This window comes from Triticum aestivum, chromosome 2A (assembly GCF_018294505.1).
Source record: "Triticum aestivum cultivar Chinese Spring chromosome 2A, IWGSC CS RefSeq v2.1, whole genome shotgun sequence".
Classification (NCBI taxonomy): Eukaryota; Viridiplantae; Streptophyta; class Magnoliopsida; order Poales; family Poaceae; genus Triticum; species Triticum aestivum.
In genome coordinates this window covers 240,044,232-240,057,784 of record NC_057797.1, presented here as the reverse complement: position 1 = coordinate 240,057,784, position 13,553 = coordinate 240,044,232, and positions in this window count along the sequence as shown.

The following is a 13,553-nucleotide window of genomic DNA, read 5'->3' as shown; positions in this document are numbered from 1 at the left end:
TTGGACATAACACATTTATAAAAAATGGCTGGACCTAAACCAGTCTAAGGGCCTCTTTGATTCGTAGGATACTGAAAACACAGGAATGGGGAAAGTATGATGGCCAATGAACCGAGAGGAGGAGTATTGTACATGCTAGAGACTGGACTATAGCACATTGTTTTTTATGGCCATATAACCTTATTGTTTTCTATGGCCTATCGCCTGATGGTTCACTGGGCTACCGTGGTTCGCACTCCTCCGACATGAGTAGTAGTACTTCGCCGACATGTGGGAGAGCCAGCATCCGGGTCAACGTGTCATGCACCAGATTAGAGTCGAGAAAGGAAGGGGCATCACCTCAGTCGTAGCGCTGGTAATTAATGACTATAGTGAGTAGTCATATCACAAGACCCTATCTTTCTAGCAGTAACGCGTCATCAAATCACACATCCCTACCTTTCCAGCAGTAAGATGAATCTGCTACTCCCTCACCCTCCTCGCCTCTCTATCAAACTGTCTACGCGACAGCTGCCATGCGTACTGCCTAGGAAAAGCCCCACACTCAACTTTTAACTACTCATAGTATAATTTTGTACCGATGAATTGCGCCATGGAGCAGAAAACCAAAAGAAAAATGTGGTACATGTAAAAAAATACAGTTCAAGCTCTAGCTAGTGATTCAGAATGTAAACCATGCATGTGTTTATACGTATAGGTTACTTCAAAGTACTTAGTCCATTGATGCAATGTGGTCAAGCTGTACCACCGATATCTCAAAGCCAAAATAGTTCGAGCTTGTTCGTTCTATATATCTATACCCCTATATAGTGTGCGAATAACTTTGAGAGATGGCCATTGGATGAAGCCAATTCGACGGTGCAGAGATGGCAAATCCGAGAACTGCTGGTCATTGGATATCATCTACATTCCACCAGATTTTGCCACATGTACAATCTAGAAGACTCCACGGTTGAATTTAAGCATAATGCACAAACCTCAAAACACAAGCACTTCTTTTGTTCTAGAATATTCCGTATCATAATTGCCCAATTTTTTTCTACATGAATTGCCATTATTTATTTTTACTTCATGCTTTACAACGCACTATTCCATGAATCTTAAAATAGATTAGCTTTTTTATAAAGACTAATTGATTTTGAATGAGATGAACTATAAGAATTAAACGAACATCTACATCATGCATATATGACTCAAAGCTTACATGCTATAATGTGGTATTTATTCATAATTTGGTTGTCAAATCTCATGCGTGCAATGCACATGTACCTTACTAGTAAATACTATTATTGTATGTTTATTCACCTGTGGGGTTGTGCAACCAATGGAGGGCCGGGGAGCACAAGTGAACAGTACTACTACTAGTAAGTATGAGTCGTACAGTTAGTCATGTTAAATAGAGAGTTTCTTTTCTTTAATGCCACGTACATGTCACATTCCTAGTTCTAGTAATTCTTAGTGCTAGCATCTGGTGTTGTGTCATGTTTAAGTTTCAATTAAAGTTGAAATGGGGATGGCAGAAACCCCCAGTGCCACTTAATCCAACTAGGGTTACAAAAGTACTTTTTCAATGAACATGAAATGCCCTTCAAAAATGTTCATCATCTTTGCGTTGGTCTAGAACGCCTGACAAAAATGGTTCGCATTTTCCTAGGACAGCATTGGGTCACTGAATTAAATCATATGCTATTTGCATTTGGGCATTTAAATGCTATATATATTTTAAATGTCCAAATATTCATGAAATAAAATGTTTACTGTTGGAAATATTCCAAACAGTGGCCTTGAGCAGTTTCATGAATTTTGAGACTATTTTGGTATTTTTAATAAAGCCCTAAAGTTACAGAATAAAGAAAACAAAAAATAAAAGAAAAGGAGACTTACCTGGCCAAACTCACCTAGCAGCCCACCTGGCGGCCCAACACTGTGTTGGCCCATGCCAGTCAGCTGCTTCCTCCCGCCACGCAGGCAGGGAGGTGAGCGCCGGCGCGCCTGAGTTCGCCACGGACCTCCCAGCTCGCCTGCCTCACCCCGGACGCCGCTTCGCCGTGTGGATGCCCCCCTAGAAGCCGCCCCGACCTCGCTGACACCCCCTTTCGCCCCCTGCACCTCTCCTTCGCCCTCCCCACCATGGCCGACGTCGTCGTAACCGCGGCCACCGTCGCCTCCTCTTCGCCCCGCCGTGTCCAGAAGCTCCGCCACCGTCCGCTTCGTTGAGCAGATCGAGCTCCGAGTGCTTGTTCACCCCAGAGCCACCGCACCGACCTTGCTTCGCCTCGCCGTCGTCGGAGATCCGCTTCGCTGCCCCAGTCGCTCCAGCTCATCCCCGACACAGCTGCCTAGCTCGCCGTGACCGTTGTGAGCTTCTGCCTCTCCTCCCCCTCTCCGTTCTCGATGCCGCCCACCGTAGCGACTGCACGGAGCGCACCCGCATGCGCCGCCCCCTAAGCTCGACGCCGATGTGGCTCTGGCCACGCAACGGCCTCACACCCATGCCAACGCACTCATCGCACCGCGCAGGCCTCGTAGGAGCTAGCCCTGCGCCTTCATCTGCACCGTAGCGTCGAGTTCAAGCTCCCCTGAACTTCGGCAGCCGCCAAGCTCGTCGTCGCCGTCGTCTCCGGCAACCCCGAGCCCAACCACCACCACCACTCGACGCGGCGCGCCTCCAGCTACGCGTAGATGCCCTCCTCTACCCTTTTGGTCGCCGGAGTGCGAACCCGCACCCTCCGCAGCGTCCGGTCATCGCCGTCGGCTAAACGCCGGCGATTTGAGCCAGTTGACCAGAGTTTTGACCCCCTGGGTCACTGACATGTGGGCCCTACCCCTTGGTCAAACCTAGCTTAGCACTAAAATAACCATAATTAGTTCGTTAACTAACTGTGTCACTGACCAGTGGCTCCCACTAGTCAGGTTTGACCTAGACCGCATAGTTGACCTGCTGACGCTATGCTGACGCAGTAATGGCCTTTTCTGGATTTATTCTTATTCAGGAAATTCCAGAAAATAGTGCTAACTTCAAAAAATCATAGAAATTAATCTGTAACTCCAAATGCAAAGATTTATATATGAAAAATCAAGAAAAATCATCAAAAAAATGCAATCTATCCATCTGTACCATTTTCATGCATGAAAAACTAAGTCATGCCTACTGTATAAGTGAAAAACATCATAATGCCATTTAAATAACCACATGTGGAGTTTGAATTTGAATCTTGGATTCAAACCAACTTCATTTAAATTGTTGCTAGTTGCATTAGCTCAAACCACATCATATTGCCATCTCATGATCATGCATCATATTGTTGCATTACATTGATTGTGTTCTTTCTCTGTTTGCTGGTATTTGTCCCCTCTCAGTGGACGTAGTTCCGACGATGAGTTCGATGACACTGATGAAGAGCTATACTATCTTCAGAAGTGCCAGGCAAGCAAAACCCCCTTGATCATTCCGATACAATCCCACTCTCTCGCTCCTGGTCTCTTTTACTGGATTAGGACAACAACGGTTCAACTGTTACATGCTGCGGTAGTTGAACCCCTTTCCTTTGCATGACCTGTCATTGACACAGTAAATAGATGAAACCCACTAGCATGAGTAGGAGTTGTTTGAGCCCTGATGTGCCTACTCAATCATGCTTGTTGTCATGCCTACTACTGCTTAGAGTTGAGTCAGGTCTGATTCATCGGGAATGAATTGGAATGGTGATGAGCAAGTCCTACTGTGTGTGAGCTAAGTGTGTGAACACGATTTGGTAAAGGTAGCTGTGAGAGGCCATGTAGGGGTACATGGTGGGTTGTCTCAGTGAAACCGTCCTCAGGAACTGAGTTCTGTGTTTGTGATCCATGAACACCTACTACCACACGTTGGGCCCTGAAACATGACCCCGCTCGACTTATTAATCGCCCTTGTCCTCTGTCCAGGAGTTGCAAGTAGTTTCTAGTGTTTGTAGTATGCTGGAGGCCGTGCGCAGCGCTAACCCGAGGGGTGGGCTGTGATGCGGTAGGCACATGGCCCGGTGTATCTAGTTGCCCGTTTGGTGACCCGGGAACCCCGCACACATTGTTCGGGGTCGTAGTGGAAACCTCGACCGGACTCCTTGCAGATGGAACCTGAATAGGCGATAAACCTGGACTAGGGACTTGTGTGGTTAGTCGGGTCGTGGTCTACACCCACGCCGGCTTTGGCTTGAAGTCTGCCGAGCACATGTCGTGTGCAGACGCTAAGTGGTGGAAACATGTGTGAAGAGGTACACCCCTGCAGGGTTATAAATGATCTATTCCAATAGCCGCGTCCACGGTAAAGGACTTCTGGGTTGCCTATATAGTTCATAGACAAGTGAAAGTGGATACTCTAAAATGCGAAAGATAAGCGTGAGTGCTATGGATGGCCTTCTCGAAGGGAGACGGGAGCGGATCCATAGTGGTGTATTGATATGGTGAATATATGGACTCGTGTGTGCCACCTCAAAGAGTTATTTGCAGTCGTAGTTCAGGATAGCCACTGAGTAAAAGCTGGCTTGCTGCAGTTAAACTACACCCCCCTTTGTTGATACTGATGCATATGTAGCTAGATCTGATGTAAGTCTTTCTGGGTACATTTGTACTCACATTTGCATAATTTATGTTTTTGCGGAGAGACTTCAGTCTTGCTAGTAGTTCAATGTGGACTTCGACGTTTAGCATGTTACCTCAGCTATGATCTTGTGCCCTCGGCAGGGTCTTGTAGATAGTCAGGCTTCAAGCCTTTTCATTTGTAGTTGTCTGTACTCAGACAAGTTAAGCTTCTGCTTGTCCTTTTTGCTTGTATGACTTGAATGCTAGGTCATCAGACCCATGATTGTAATAACTGGCTCTTCGGAACCTAATGAATAAATACTTTGAATATTAGAGTTTTGTTGTGATGCCATGTTGTATTTGCACATATCGAGCATATTGTGTGTATGATTTGAAATGCTTGGTATGTGTGGGATCCGACAACCTAGTTGCTTATCCTTAGTTGCCTCTCTTACCGGGAAGTGTCTCCTAGTGCTTCCACTGAGCCATGGTAGCTTGCTACTGCTCCGGAACACTTAGGCTGGCCGGCATGTGTCCTTCTTCGTTCCTGTGTCTGTCCCTTTGGGGAAATTTCACGCGTTGTCTACCGGAGTCCTATTAGCCTGCTACAGCCCGGATTCTCCGGAGTCCTGTTAGCCCAGCTGCTACAGCCTGGATTCATTCGCTGATGACTGACACGTCCATTGCTACACTACTAGGGAAAACCTTACCAATAGCGATGGTTTTTGAGCTACCAGTAGCGCGGGCGCCAGCGCTACTGCTACGACACTACATCTATTTTGTAGCAGTAGCGCTTGTTTAGGCCAGCGCTACTGGTATGTTCAGATACTAGTAGCGCGCCTCTGGAAAGCGCTACTGGTAAATGACCATTGCTAGTAATATTTTGGCCAGCACCACTGCTAAAATTTATTTTTTCGCATTTTGGCATTGTACATGTTTAAACAGATATATATTTTATACAATAAAAACTCATCATGAACTAGTCTATTTAAATAGCATATTCATTACCACTAGCCATCACCACCAAACAATGGTCGTCAATGAGACATCATATAACAAGTTGGTCACTAGTCATAATCACAACTCCTCCTCATCATCACTGACTCTAACTCATTGTAGCACATAATAACACATTCTACCTAGGACCTACTCCTCTCATAGGACCTACTCTACCCTCTCTTAGGTAAAATATCATAAAACAAGATAGGCATTGACTCTCCATTAAGGAAAATGGACTCTCCATAATAAAGAATGGAGATCATCCTGTCTCCAAATCTTGGCCTACGCACAATGTTGCTTCCAAGTAGCTCTCTACGATGGTTGAAACATTTTTTTAAAATCATTTATTATCATGGCTTCCTCGCTTTTAGAAATCCGGTATGGACATGAGTGATGTGGATACTGCAGCTGACCTGGCCGTGGTGGCCGTAAGCTCATAACATCAACGTGACCTCTCGGCAACATCAGATGAGGCACACAATCCATCGGGATTTTATGTTCAAAAACATAGTAATAACTTTGTAGTTAGCAATGTAGTTTAGTTTTAGAAGAATTTATGCAAAAGATGCACGGATGTCGTAATAGTAGAAAATCTTACCATGCTATCTCCATTGATGTTACCGTAGTTCAACACGTGCACTAGTGGCACATATTGACCATAATGTGGAGGATTTTGATAATAGCTATTGTAATTCTCAAGATCAGTAAAAAATGCGATAAGACCATCTTTCTCCTTATAAGTTAATTGTGCTTCATCATTGTAGTAGTAGGTTCTGTCTACCATCTTCCGTACATTTTTTGAAGAATGAAAATAAGTTGTCAATGGAAATAAGCTGTCAACTATTTTGAAATAAACAATATAAATTACTTAATAAATATGTTTGAGAAACTCACACAACGGTAGAACCGGAAGTGTGTTAACAAGGACCCAAATGGTCATATTCTTTTCGTCGATGTCAGGATCACCAAGATCGAAGGTGAGAAGCATACCCTCATGAAAATCATACGCCTTGCAAAGTGCTTACCAATTCAGGCAACCAAAATTGGATGAGTTCACATAATTGTATAGATTTACAACAAAATCATAACCATGATGGGTCCTTAGTTGCATTATCTTTGTCTCCATGCTTTCATGATCTTCAAAACCCATCTTCTCCAAGACATAGCATCTTGCATGTCATGGGATAAGCTAGTCGAATTGTAAAAGACAGAAATTACACGTTGAAGAAGTAAAGAAGTCATGCAAAAATAACAAAACACACTTGTCGTTGTTGCGTACCGTTTCAACATCGAAGGTCTCCTGGAGCTTGATGCTGAAGTGCCAACATTCTACCAGGTGAGGCCTGTCGCACAGACCGCGCTCATCTTCGCAGTACTCGCACATAGCGAATTCCCTTTCGTCGTCAGACATTTCATATATGTTCATTGTCGAAACAGGCGTGCATTCATTAAGCAAAACTAAAATCATAATAGAGATAAAACAAAGTACTCCATTCAAATTGGCATGCATTCAATAAGAAAAACTAAATCATAATAGTAGAGATAAAACAAATTACTCCATTCAAATTAGCATGCATTCAATAAGCAAATAACTAATAGGTAATTAATAATCCATCATCGAATACATATATAGTAGTTTGTAGCAAAGATCCTCATATAATATCACTAATACATCTCGAATAATAGCTCCTCTAGGTTCAGTGGGCCGCGGGCGGTGGACACCCAAAGAGAAGGAACCATCACAAGATCATAACTCTGGTGAGATCCTTGAAGAATCTGCCAAGTATTGGAGAATCTGTCATCCGCCAACGCAACCATGTAGTGATGGGCGTGCGTGTCCTCCTCCGTGACATGGTGTTGTACCACCTGCGCGGGGGACTCAACCCTCTTCATCGATGAAGGCCCACGTGACCGCCACCAAAGACGCTCCGGGTCGACGACGGGCTGGCTCCTCATTAAGCTACACTCACCGGAAGGTAGCACAACCCATTACCAGCCCGGCGGAGCCCAGTCCCGGACATGGCCCCTTTGTTCAAGCAGGCCTCCTCCGCCGAGTCGACGACGAGGATGCGGGATAGGCATCGTCAACGTCGAGAACAAAATGCTTAATTATGAAAAAATAAACACTTAGGAAAATTCGGCATGACATTTCCTAAAATCAAGACATATCGAGCGCCTGAAATTTACCAGAACATGGACGAATCAACATTCTGGCAAAACATAGGCCACTCGGTTAAACAACTAAGATTGTGACATGTTCAAACTATGACATATATGCACTTCAAAATATCCATTTCAAATTTGCATATAACAGGAATAATTGTTTTTACTAAAAAAATAACAACAAATGTGATAGTTCCAAATATGATCCTAAGATTAACTAGCTAGGGTTCATACTACATTATCCTAATATTGACACTACATTATCCTAAGACTAACTAGCTAGGGTTCATACTACATTATCTTAAGAATAAACAACTAAGATTAAACACCTAAGATTAAACAACTAAGATTAAAAACCTACATTATCCTAAGATTCATACTACATTATCCTAAGATTAACTATCTTGGTTTCATACTACATTTTCCTAAGATTAAAAAACTAAGATTAAAAACCTAATTTTTTCAACTAGATAGGGTTCAAAAGAAACTAGGGAGGAGGAGGAAGGAGGGAGGAGGATGTACCTCTTGGTGGAGGAGGGCCGGCGCGGGTAGGCGAGGGACGAGGGCCGGCGCGGGGGCCGGGGCGGCCGGTGGGGGAGGAGAGCCGACACGGGGGCCGGGGCGACCGGTGGGGGAGGAGGCCGATGCGGGGGCCGGGGCGACCGGCGGGGGAGGAGGCCGACGCGGGGGAGGGCGGTCGGCGGGGAGGAGGGCCGGCGCGGGGGATTGAGGGAGGAGTGTGGAGTGTGTGAGTGAGCTGAGTTATGAGGCCAGGGGCACGAGTAGGCCGGCCAGCGCGCGGGCCGGGGGATGGAGTGGGCTTAGCAGCAGCGCGGGTAATGGGCCAGCGCTCCTCCTAAGCCCACTAGTTGTAGCGCCGACGCACATCACATGCCACAGCTAAGTGGACTGCCATTTTGGCCCGGTGGCCCACTAAACAGCAGCGCGGCCCGCCCCAATCAGTGCTGCTGCTATACAGTAGCAGTAGCGCCCGTTTTGGTCAGCGCTACTGGTACATACCAGTAGCATGGGCGCCCAAACAGGCGCCACTGCTAAAATTCTATGTATAAGCATTTTCCTAGTGGTGTTGGGTCATGTATGCATGTCCTTGTAAGTTAGTGCCACTTTGGGTTTACGACTAGTCATGTCGGCCTGGGTTTTCTGTCATATGGATGCTAGCGACACTACCATATACGTGAGCCAAAAGGTGCAAACGGTCCCGGGCCAGGTAAGGTGGCACCCGTGGGAATACCGTGCGTGAGGCCGCAAAGTGATATGATGTGTTACATGCTAGATCAGTGTGACTTAGGATCGGGGTCGTGACAGCTTTGGTATCAGAGCCTGACTGCCTGTAGGATTATCAAGCCAAACTGGTCGAAGTTGACTCTAGAAATGCTTTAGTTATATAAGGGAATTGATTGTGGATGGGAACGTAAGGCTCTTTTTACTCCTTTACCTTATGCCCTTCTGATTTGAGTCACCCTCTTCTCTTCTACAAGGTTTAAGAACTAGGCTTCTCATCTTTCTATCAGGATCACATGTTACTAATCCATAGATTATAGGATTGATGGATTGAAGTCTCAGTTCAGTTTCTACTACTTCCGTATGTTCATAGCTGGCCTTAGAACCTTGATATTGTGATGTTGAGTGGTCATGCCACGATTTTGCAGGATGTCTCAAATCTTTTTGAGCATTTACAGCTGTTATGCTGTCCGAGTCATCCCAGGTTTCTAAATAGTCGGATGCATTTGCAACCCCCTTCTTTCCTTTCCCGATGTTCCTTTGGGCCAATTTAACCACACTAATCGGTGAGTTGAGGTACTCTGTTGCCTCAACATATATTTTGGAGCTATTATTATGACCCTAGGTGTCTTAGAGGATTACCTAGTAATCTAGCCATGTCTTGTGTTCCCAGAGTAATGATTCTGGCCATCATTCTCGAAAGCATCCCGTGGTTCCACTTAGTTAGTAGGCATTCTATTCCTGGGTTCTTGAACCCAAGATTCACCCTACTTACTTCATATTGATAGTGTTTGCTAGTTCCTTTAGGATATTTGTCGGGGATATACCCCGCGGTGTAAACCGGCTGGAAGGATAATCCGGCCGGACTTGGCGATTCACCGGCGACCTGCACAGACCAGACGGTTTACAGTTCATTGGTAATCCGGCAGGCGGGCCAGAGGAGCAACAAGACCCGGCGGCCTGTCTGGCGGTTCATGAAGGCCGGCTCAACCATTGTGGGCCGGTTCAAGAGGAAAGGAATATTTGCCTTACAAGGAGTTAAGACCAACACTTGTATCCGGTTTGTATTAGAGATAGAGTAGTCCTAATCCTAATAGGACTCCACATGTAAACCGCCCCTTCAACATATATAAGGAGGGGCAGGGCTCCCCAAAGAGGGACGAGTTAGAAGGGACAAGCTACAAGCAAGAAGAAACAATCTTAGGGCTAGACACAAAGAGGAGAGCCGGTTTACGGTGACTCCCTCGTGATGATAATGAGACCTAGCCTCAAACAGCATGTAGGGTTTTTACCGGATGATGTTTCCCGGGGCCCGAAGCTGTCTAAATCCCTGTCTTGTGTTGCGTCTCTCGATTCCGCTCAACCCCTCTCAAGCTACCACATAGATGCGTTGGCCTCGCGACTAAGTCCTCACACTAAGGACATCTGACGTGACAATTCCACGACAGTTGGCGCCCACCGTGGGGCTCGCGCACGGTGGTGTTGAGTTCTTGAAGGGATCTTTTCTAGGGTTCGAGAAGTTCGCGATTTTCCGGTTCAATGGAAGCTGACGTGGAAAAGTCACATCAATTATAAGTTCATCAGTCAAGATTGACAAAGTGTTTTTGGGCGACGGATATAAGATTGAGACTGTTTTAGGTTACATGCTATACGGCCGCCTCACGCACCGTGATAATCCGCCGAGTCCCGGATGAGATCTTGGCAGGAGGCGATTTATCTGACACGTTCCTACTCCGAGGCTGATAAAAATTCAGACGATCCGTCCGATCACAGGTTTCGCTAAGTTGTCAAGCCGCAACTCTTTATTCGGTCCACCCGGCGGAAATCCCAAAAAGCTGCAGCCGTCCTTGGTGTCCCGACGCGTTGAAACTGCTGCTCTATAGCAGAGTCCATGTACCTACTGCTCACACGGGTATCAAGTCCCGAGGCAAACAATGATCTACCGTTGTTACTTTGTGTGTGAAAACCAAAGTCAGGTCAACTACTACTCCATTATCCACTGGTACATGTGAAGGCACTAGTACTTGCGCTAGTGCAGAGTATTAGTCCAGCCTTTTGCTTTTTACCATCATGTGCTACGTCCAGCAAGATCTATCATCAGTTGCAAAAGTTGCTCAGGACGACTGGAAGAGTCAAACCAGCCTGTCCGATTCACCTCATCTCGGCTACAATATTCCTGACGTGGCCGGCGCGCTGTTCTGCTTTAGCTCTACTTATGAGCCGGACTGTGCTCCGAGTTCATCGTCCGTCGCTTCATCTAACCGATGCCACCAGTGCTTTCTCAACCCGCCTTCTGTACTGCGCCTTGAGTCGCCAAGGATGCCGTGAGTCGGCATCACCTGTTGCTGTTTTGTTGTAGCCTGCTGCTGTTCTGCCGCGGTGAGCCGCCGGCTGCCTCGACGCCCGAACCACCGCGGCCCTCTGCGGCGCCTCCACTCAGGCGACCCGGCTCCCGAGCCCCGTGAGCCGGCCCTGCTCGTCTCGCTGCCAATGATCCGGCACCGGGCTATCCTGGATGCGTCCCCAAACCGCCAGATCGTCTCCTCCGTCGTTCGCGCCAGACCAAGCGGCCCCGGATCGGTTCCACATCGCCGCAGCCTCAAGTCGCCGCTCACCGAGCAGCTGCCCGCGAGCCGCCAACCTGTTCGTCGTCCTTCATGTCAAACTCTACCGGTTCCTGTAGCTGAGGCCCCGTCTCGCCTCTGAGCTTCCAGACTCAGTCGCCGCGGTTCCGCTCGCCGGCCTCTGTCGTTACTTCCGCAGCTTCGCCGGAGCTGTCTTGCAGCGAGGGACTCACCTCATCGACCTGCCATTGCGTCATTGCCTTTGTTCTGTTCTGTCGAGATGTTCTGTCGAGAAGAGCAAAGTTGATTCAGTCCAATCCTAATACAGTACGTCTACACTATAAAGACGATGCAATCCAGGATCGATCCAACCATTGGTGTGCTTGGTTTTGAAAAGTACGTCTGTGGTTTAAAAATCCAGCATTGTCTTTGAGCTTTTTATCTCCATTTTCGCTGGCAAGTTGCCGTGCTCCGTTTCGCCGTCAAGGTTCCAAGCCATCCACGTGACGTCTCAGTTGTAAGCCACCGTGATGGTTTACGTTGACCGGGCCAATGCCTTTGCCGTAGCAAATCGGCTTGGCTATTGAAATGGTTGAATAGCAGCTGCTCTCCGCTTCTACGCAATTGCAAGAGAAAGTTTGAGTCAAGGTGGTGCTACAGAACATTGGTGTTTCCAACAAGTCGCCTCCTCGGTCACCCCCGCTGCAAATCACCGTTGCGGCCGTATCACTGACGCGCCAGGGAGGCCGTGCCCCTAGCTCCTTGCCTCCTTGCTGTGGCCTAGCAAGCTTCGCCATGAGTCGCCCGTCGTCGAGGCGCCTCTGTTCCCGTTCCTGCTTGCAATCGGCGACGCGGTTGTGTCATTTGACCAGTCTACATGAACGTCTGCTAAACATCAGACGTCACGGTCGACTCACCCGTCCGCACCGGCTTACCACACTGTGGCCGGTTCAACCGTGATTGATTTCGGAGTCACCATGGAGATCATCAACTCCGTGGCGGATTATTTTCGGCCTGGCACATCAGGTGATATTCATCTAAAATATATTTTTTATTGGCACATATTATTTTTTATCAAAGAGCAGTTTATCTTTGCCTTGGTCTACAATATTGTTGATGTAGGACAGTTGTTCACTACATCAAAACAGCGTGGTTAACTCGCCCGTCTGCGCCGGTTTACAACACCGCGGCCGGTTCATCTGTTTGAGCCGCCTATGATGCTGAGGTCATCTTTTCCGTCCATTTCTCGCGGCCTGGTCTACATCGACATACCGGGCCGCACCTATCTGCATGAGCTGTTTATGCCGGTTTTCTTTCAAATTTGAGGCAAATTATCATCAAACCGCCCTCTGCACTAGATGCTTCAATGGGCAGGCGCACAAGTCGCCGCCACTACAGTTTGATTAACTTCAAATTGCCAGTTGGAAGGAGCCATTGGCCGAGTTGCTGACACGGCTCATACGGGATCATTTATAACCCGCCGCAGTCACCTCAAATTTCTATGGATTAACATCGTGCTATCAACACCAATGATATACAAGTTATGCCGTTTTATATCACGGTCAAATATGGAGAGCCTCAAGCCAACTCCTCGAGTCACCTTTGAGACTTGGGGGCTACGATGACATAACTCAGCAAATCTTGCCAGCTTCAGCAAATTTAAGAACCCCGGGACGATGGAGGGAAAGATAACCCGGTCCCGGAGGCTACTATTATTTGAAGGCCGTCAGAAAATTTCCGGCTTAGAAAGTATATGACAGTTACAAAGTCCCGGCTCAATGAAGAGGTTCTGGATCATCAGAAAGGATTCCGATTTACAATCCGGTTCAAGGGAAGTCAGTCTCACTGAAAGATCTCAAATATCCGGTTTACAATCCGGTTCAAGGGGAATTTGTCTCGAACGAAGCTTTGAAGCTCTCAAATCCGGTTTACAATGTCCGGGTCAAAAAGGAATTAATTTCTCGCAAGTTCGAGTTGAAAGGCCGTCAGAAAATTTCCGGCTGAAAATGAAGATTCCGGTTTGCAAAC